This window comes from Myotis yumanensis, unplaced genomic scaffold (genome assembly GCF_028538775.1).
Source record: "Myotis yumanensis isolate MYYU_CA2020_CCGP unplaced genomic scaffold, mMyoYum1.0.hap1 SCAF_10, whole genome shotgun sequence".
Classification (NCBI taxonomy): Eukaryota; Metazoa; Chordata; class Mammalia; order Chiroptera; family Vespertilionidae; genus Myotis; species Myotis yumanensis.
The window spans coordinates 59,966,762-59,975,216 of NW_027223761.1; the positions used below are offsets into that span (position 1 = coordinate 59,966,762).

At 40.6% G+C, this 8,455-nt stretch overlaps 1 non-coding gene across 1 annotated transcript; it reads left to right on the forward strand.

The window, feature by feature from the left end:
- Positions 1-7,683: 7,683 nt before the first annotated feature.
- On the forward strand, positions 7,684-7,794 carry LOC139019073 (U6 spliceosomal RNA). The gene has a single exon (XR_011472977.1). It is a non-coding gene; the product is annotated as a U6 spliceosomal RNA (small nuclear RNA).
- Positions 7,795-8,455: the final 661 nt, after the last annotated feature.

The window sequence follows — 8,455 nt, forward strand, 5'->3', positions numbered from 1 at the left end:
TTGGTTTCTTCCAAGTTTGGGCATTTATAAATAAATCTGCTAAAAGCATCTGTGTGCTGGTTTTTGAATATTTATAAGTTTTCAACTCCTTTGAGAGCAAGGGGCATGATTGCTCTATCATATGATAATAGTATGTTTAAGTTTGCAGGAAACAGCCAGACTGTTTTCACTAGTGACTCTACCATTTTTCATTCCTACCAACAATATATGACATTTCTCATTGCTCTACATTCTTAGCAGCATTTAGTGGTGTCAGTGTCCTAGATTTTGACCATTATAATAGGTGTTTAGTGGTCAGGGAAACTGATTTTCTTATCTGAAATGATAGAGCTAATAAGTTTCTTTTGACACTAGTTCTTGTGCTCATTTTATTAGACCAGACCGTCCTACAGGTGGGTCGTGGTCACTGGCAGTACTGTATTTCCGAACAACCACATTTGCTACTTATTTGCACCCTCCCTTTTCTTACTTCTATAATATAGGACTTGAAATAATTTCTAATTATCATATTGCTGGGGGAAAAACAATGTAAATGGTCACAGACTTTAAATATGCTTATGTCATGGATGAAACCTGTGTGACTAATGTGAAGTAGCTTAATCCTTTTGATCCCTGTTTTCTTAATTTGTTAAATTAAAAAAAAAATAGTCTTCGTCTCAACAGTAGAAAAGTAAAGGCATAAAATGTGAATATGCCTTCAATACTGGAATCACAATGTCAATATAAATAATTCCATTATTTTGAAAGCACAAGAATGAACCACAGCGAAATGGTGCTTCAGGGGGTACCTCGTATCAGCTCTTTGTTAGAATACAGATTTCCTCTTCTTCCAGGCAAGGTCAGCTTGTCGTAGGCCCAAGCTACTGCTGACTCCCACTGCCTAAGGTTTCAAAGTATAAGAGAAGTCTCCTTCATGCTTCCTGTGTCCTGCACTATGTCTTAGGCACAGAGAGGACAGGTAAATGTGTGTGGAATTGGAGGAATTTGATTCCCTGGAGGCTAGTCTTATTTCAGCTAAAATAAAACAAATGTTTCTCATCTGGATTCTAATCCAGATATTGGTTTATGTAATAAAAACCAGGAATAGAAATGGAGAAAAAAATACAAAAGGAAATACCTTTGCCCTCCATGCTAACATTTTCATATTCCATCGGATTCACTTGTGAAGAAATTCTGGACCCAGTGCACACTGATTTCCTACTGGGGGGCTTTATACAACCTCTAAGTCAGCTTTTGATCCTAGAAAGTATACAGTTTTGTTACAGAGATAAGATATGATCACAGGGAACCATCTGTATATATATAAAAGCCTAAGCGACCAAATGACCAGTTGCTATGACACACACTGACCAGACACTCAATGCAGGAGCTGCCCCCTGGTGGTCAGTGCACTCCCACAGCAGGAGTGCCACTCAGCTGACCCACCCATCCCAGCAGCCCAGTGGCAGCCACTCACTCCCTCAGTAGTCCTGCAGTTCTGGAGAATGGGCCAGGCACTGATGGACCAGTGCCACGTGCATGATCCCAACAGCACTGCTGGCCTCCTAGAAGTCGGCCTCAGGCACCATGGCTGTTTCCCCTCCCTAGATGCTCTTCAAGGAAGAAATGATATAAAAGTGGCCACCGGGTGGCTCCTGACAACCTGCGTGAACATCAGTGGGATAGATCTGGATCCCGGGCCAGCAAGAGTGTCCCACCACCCGCCTGCCTGCCTGGAGGGCTGATTGCATCCCAGACCCCCACACACACTCCTTGGGACAGGCACCAGACTCAGGGCTTGTGGCTGGTGAGCGCCACTTTGGCAGCACAAACCTCTCCTGATCAGGACTGACTGGGTGCGAGCCGAGGCAGGCAAAGGCCAGGATGAGCAGGAGCTACAGGGAGTGGAAGGCGGCATTAGACTGCTGGTTTCGGCCCAGTCCCCGCAGGCCATGCCGAAGGACCCCACCCATGTATACATTCGTGCACAGGGCCTCTAGTGAAAAATAAAACCATGATAAAGAAAAATTATTATGTTCACTGCTAATAAATACTGTGTGAGGTCTTGTACATATGTGGATACATAACCACAGTTTCTAAGGTAATTATCACAGTAACCCTATTGCAATTACCTCAATTAGACAGATGGAAAACAGAGCAAAATAGGGTAAGGGATTTATCCATAATGACACAACTAGAATGTGGAAGACCCGAGATTCAAATCCAGGGCTATCTATGGCCAATTATGCAAGTTAAGCCATGGTGAGTGTGTCGATTTTGTGTTTCTGATTAAAATAACAGCAATGGTACATGGCCCAAGTGGGCCATCAGTAATAACTTTTAACTTAAGTTGTTCCCTAAAGAAATAATGTATTTTGAATAGATTACTGAGAATATTTATATTGTGAGGGAAGGTCATAAAGACATTTATTTTAGAAGAGAGAAAATTTACTGGATTATCTAAACATTTTCAACCTTAAGGTACTTTTTCTGAATTTAAGTTATATCATTTGATTTATGTCCTTCTTTCTTATTTAATATGCATTCATCTAATTATCATAGTCAAGTATTTCTATGTACAGCCAAGCAGTATTAGGTACTAAGAACACCTATGGTAATGAGCAAACCATAAAAAATCACTGCCCTGGATCCCAGAGAGGGACCCCACCTTGGAGGTGCAGAAGTGCTGGAAGTGCTTGGCTAGCCCTGGGAGACTGGGGGGAGACAAGTCTACTTCCCTGACTCTTCACTTGTAAGAAACAGCCTTAAGCCAGGGAAGAGGGTGGTGGAGAATGACACATCCTCTTACCCACAAGGCCATTGGAGGAAGAATAGAAGCAAAAACCATATGCTTCTAGGGGGCGATAGGAAACCCTCCCTACCCCAGCAATCAGGTGGAGACCCACTGAGTCTGGGGGAAGTAGAGCAAAAGAAAGAGGAGCATGAAAATCTGTTTGGCCCTGGACCTTGCAATGATAGAAAGCAGAGAACTTCTGCTTCTAGGTGAGTGAGAGAAAGAGTTTGGCTGCCATGGGGATTGAAGGGCAAGAGAACTGAGACACTTAACTCTGAATCACAGGCGCACACGCCTAAGATTGAGCTTGAATCAAGAAAATCAAGCAATGTTCCCTGTTCCTACCATGAGCCTAGTATTGATAATAGGTAACTGCAGTTTACAACTAGTGGAGGGGCAGGAAGAGAGACCCCTTTTGTGGCGTCAGGGCTGCTGAATGAGGAGAATGTAGTTGGAAGACTAAAGACGTCTTTCCTATCACTGGAGGAATTTGAAGTTTGGGTTGCACTGAGAGTAATGATAGTAATAACAATACCCAACATAACTCAGTTTGAAGTATAAATTACCTAACAAGACAAAAAGCATGGCCATTTTCAGGCCCAAATACTATTAACCACAATCTCTAGCATTCTTTTATATACATTGACTGGCATGACACTGAATGCTATGAGCTACACAGAACATCAAGAGAAAATTGGTCTCATGAACATTTAGCAATTTGGATCTAGCAATAAGTAAAATGAATATTCATGATGTCTAAGTGATTTTTATCAAATAAACACGAGGTTGATTCAATAAATAAAAAAAACAAATATCAGTCACCATATTAAAAGTCTCAAAAAATAAAAAAAGGTTATCTCAACAGATGCAGAAAAAGCATTTCACAGAATTCTAGATGCAGTCATAATAAATTCTCAACCTGTGAAGGGTATTTATGGAAAAATCTTTAATATATATATATATATATATATATATATATATATTACTGATTGTTCTCCTAATATCAAGAATTAAGCAAGGATAGTTGCTCTTACTATATCCATATATTGTACTGGAGATGATAGCCAGTATAAAAAGATAAGAAAACAAAATAAAATGCATAGAGACTGGAAGGGAAAATTAACATCCTTATTCACTAATGTTATGATCATATATATTCAAAATATCCTTTTGAAGCTATAAAACAGCTACAAGAACTAACAAGTCAAATTCAGTAGCAACTCGCTTCATCAAGTGGCCAGACTTCAACTATAATTACTCTTGTTACATTGCCATTTCTCCTAAGCACAGATTTTGGCCTCATGTAGAGTTCCCTCTGAACAGTAGGCAGAGGAAGAAAGATATTCGTGCAGGTAGCTCCACATGACATGTGAGCATCATTTGAAAGTGGACTGCTGCAGCATAGTGGCATCATGGGAGTTCTGCAGGACAGAGGGAAAAGAAAATTCTTCCAGAGGGCAGAACTTTAAGCAGTGCATTTGGTTGTTCCCTTTGCCTAGAAGGAAAGATGGCAAGAGATAAAGGTCTGCAAAAATTCATGGCTCCTAATGCTTTGGCTGGATGGTAATGCAGTTGAATAGAACATGATGGAAAAATTGATGACATGGGCCTGTGAAAATGAGCATAAACTGTGAGAATATATGTGTCTCAATATTAATGCTTATCAAAGGGCATCCTTCTCAAAAAAAGGCTCTCAGTAATCATCTGAATCAGATGACCTATTTTGTCAGTGTCAGTAAAACTCCTTCCACAACCATTTCTATGCTTCCTCCATATGTGCACAAGCAAAGGAACTTCTCAGTTATCTGTTGAGCCTGATGATTTATTATGTGGGTATGACTATGAAGGCAACAAGAGGAATTATGTGTGAGATGAACAAGACATGGGCTGGTCTGTCCATTGCCATGGTTGATTATCCAGTCTACCAGTAGCAGAGGCCAGTGCTGAACTGGGGGTTTGGTGGGCACCATAAAACCACATAGTGACCAGCATCATAGGGGCATCAACTTGTCCTCATAAAGTAGCTCTTTACTCAGAAAATTGATTTCCCCTTCCAAACATGTTTTTGCCAGTATCACTCTCCATATTTTATCCACTATGTCACAGCATTCCAAATAACATTAATGTAACAGATTTAGAGAGATATTGGCCTCATGCTCACAGGATTAACAAGTGTTACATGTACCCTCTTACCCCAAAGCACCGTTTAAAGATGCAGTTACAGCTTAGGAAGTGTGAAATCACCTTATAGAACTGTGGTTTTATCCTAAAATGCAGTTTATACTCAGTGACCTTTATATGAAACCCTTTCTCCCAAGAGCAAAATATAAGTATCTAGAAATCAAGATATACAAGTGAGAGTGGCTATTCTCACTTCTAATTGATCCACTTGAAACATTTTATGTTTATCTTTGTATGATTTAAGGCTGCATTAGGAGAAGCCAATACAGATACGTTTGTGAGCAGCTTCATGATATTGTCAGCAGCTTCTTTTTTAAAAGAAATATCTTTATTGATTTCAGAAAAGAAGGGAGAGGGAGAGAGAGTTAGAAGCATCAGTGATAAGAGAGAATCATTGATTGGCTACCTCCTGCACACTCCCACTGGGATCAACCTGGGCATGTGCCCTGACTAGGACTTGAACCCAAACCTTCTGGTTCATGGGTTGATGCTCAACCACTGAGCAACACTGGCTGGGCTTCAGCAGCTTCTTTGCCAGGATCATATCAATCACTGGAACCACTGGAACTCTTTGTGGTTGTTTCCTGGTGATTCTTGGCATTTGTAATGCCTTTCTGGACAATTTATGAGAATTGCCCATTCAGTGTTGCAGGAAGCTAGGATCTTTGGTGGCTGATCTTTTGGCCTTTGTTCCGGGCCTCTAATTCCATATTGCATCCTTTCTACTTGGGATACCTAGAGTAACTTGTTTTCTGCCTGAATTCTAACTGATACAGGGACTTTACGATTCAGATATGTTTTCCAGAGAGAGAACAAATCACCAAAGAAGGTCCAAGTTAAGAGGTTGGTATAAAGTGGTACATGTAAGGAATTGGGAGAAATGTAAAGATGGGTAGCTACAAGAAGCCTGGTCCCCTGGAATAAGCCTTAAGGAAATCCTAAAGTCATCTATAACGATAAAAGCGTAATATGCTAATTAGACCGGATATCCTTCTGGATGAAGCTGGGGCTGCAAGAAAAGCCTGGGTCCTGGGTGCCGCAGCTGGGGGAAGGAAGGCCTACTTTTGCACGAATTTCGTGCATCGGGCCTCTAGTGGATATAGAAAAGTCTTTACTTACATGAACAAAAAGAGTAAACCCTGCCTACAGAGAGCTACTTAGTTTACAAAGCACTTTCACATGCATTATCCCTCTTGGGTTTCAGGAAAGGTCTCATACTGAAGAGGTGAAATATGTATCCTCTGTCTCACTCGAATCTCCCCACGCACCTTAACTCCACACCATAGCAACCCTGTGTGTGGCAGAGCAGGCACAATTATATTTATGTCACAGATGATGAGGCTGTTAACTATTAGGTTTATTTCATTCACAAATTCACTGAACAAAAGTACACTGGTCGTTTACTACATGTCAGGCATTGTGTTGGAAACCAGGGATAAAAGAATAAACAAGACTAACTTCTTCTTACCCTCATGATTCTTATTTAGCGAGGAACACGGAAATTAAATAAATGGATTTAGTATAATAAATGCCTTTTAAAAAGGGAGAGCAGAGCATGCTATGGAGTCCTCAACTGTAAAGGTACTCAGGGAAGGACTCCCAGGGGAGCTAACACCTACACTGTTACTGACACTGAAGAATGACTTAGCAGTGGTGCCTGGCCCAAATTCTCACAGCCAGGAAGCAGGAAAACCCAGAATGCAATCCGGGTTCCCTTACTTCCTCTCCCATGTTTCCTTTACTACATAAGGTGGGTTGTAACTGCTCTCCTGACTGACTTGGGGTAGTGAGCTGGGCAGTCTGAAAATAAGTAAAATACCCTTTATGACTAAGTTTGGATGTTGTCTTCTTATAAAGCATATAAATTTAAACAATATTTAAAATCTATGTGGCAGGGCCTACACAGTCCTCATATTTCATAGACCCTCATTTCCCTGTGAGGCTATATAAATGAAGACTAAGCTAATCAATGGAATTATATGGAACTGCTGATATTAAACCATTTTGACTTCAAAAGTGATAGTTTTATATGGTTCGTACCTAATACTGAAGTAACACGCCAGTCCATGAGTGTTCCAAGCAATTACTTTAACTCCTTTTACAAACACAAGATATACCTCAATAAAACATACTTGCCTGCCGGAAGCTGGTCCATCCTTGCTGCTTGATATAGTCGCTGCAGGGAAGAAACATCTGCACAGCATATGTTCCAAGGGACCTGGCGTATATGGCATACTGTTCTTAATATGTTTGCTCCCCTTCTTAGCTCTATGTGTTCTAACCAGGGCCACCTCCCTGAGAAAGGTTGTTTCCCCAGGTGGGGATGTTTCCCTGGAGTTAGGAATTAACGGGACTAAGGAAGGGAATAAATCAGTAAAACCCCCTAGTGTTACAGAAATACCGTGTACTACTTATGAAGAACTTAGACTAAGACTGTTGACAATAAATTTGGGACTTGCTAGGCCCACATCCCCAGGGGTCTACCCACCAGAGAAAGTACCAAAGCCTATGCCCCTGAAAACCCGCCGACGCAGGGCAGTCCCAAAGAAGACCACCAGCAAGGCTAAAAGGACATAACCTTTACTTAGGGCCATAGAATAGGAATATCTCCTTCAGTTACTTCCTTGTAGCTTAACAGTAGAGCAGTAGAGTAGTGACCTTGGAATGGAGACAACAAACTAGCCCTAACCTTTGGAATAGAATGGGTAGGATTAAAATCAACAGAGCTTGTGCTCGCTTTGGCAGCACATATACTAAAATTGGAACGATACAGAGATTAGCATGGCCTATGCGCAAGGATGACATGCAAATCAACAGAGCTAGATAGAGATAAGATTTTTAGCAAAGTTCAGATAAGAAACTATAAACATAAAACAAGTAACTGTAGAAGGTCAAGGGAGGACCCAAAACATACCATGATATAGAGGCATGCTTATAGAATCAAGTAGTATAAATACAGTGGTAATAGGACAATAAAGAAGAACCCAACTATGCTGATGATCTGAACGCTGTCTCCATGTCATTCATTCTTCACCGACACCATCCTCACCTTTGGGAACCCCTGGACCACTGGGCCTGGACCCCGGCACTTGCCGGAGATAAAAATAGTATCATACCCAGATAATCATGAAATTTGGGAGAATTTACATTTTGAAAGCTGCTATTATAGTCATGAAGAGAAAGCACTTTAAGAAAGTTGTCTAATTACAAATTGACTTGACCAGTTCAATAATTTTAGAACCTAAGGATATCTACAGGATATAATTGACTGTTCTGGTTGAATCAATAACAAATTGACTTTTAAAAAGTCTAAATTATAGTGAGAGCTATGATGACACTTAGAAACATACTTTCTAAATGCAAATTGGATAAAAGTTTGAAATAAGCCATTGTCCCATAATAGCGGGGCAAAGTCTGAAACAAGTAAATATTTTCATTCCTAGTATTCAGTGATAAGGAATCTTTGCACTAAATATGTAATTTTAAGCTTGGTATTGAGAA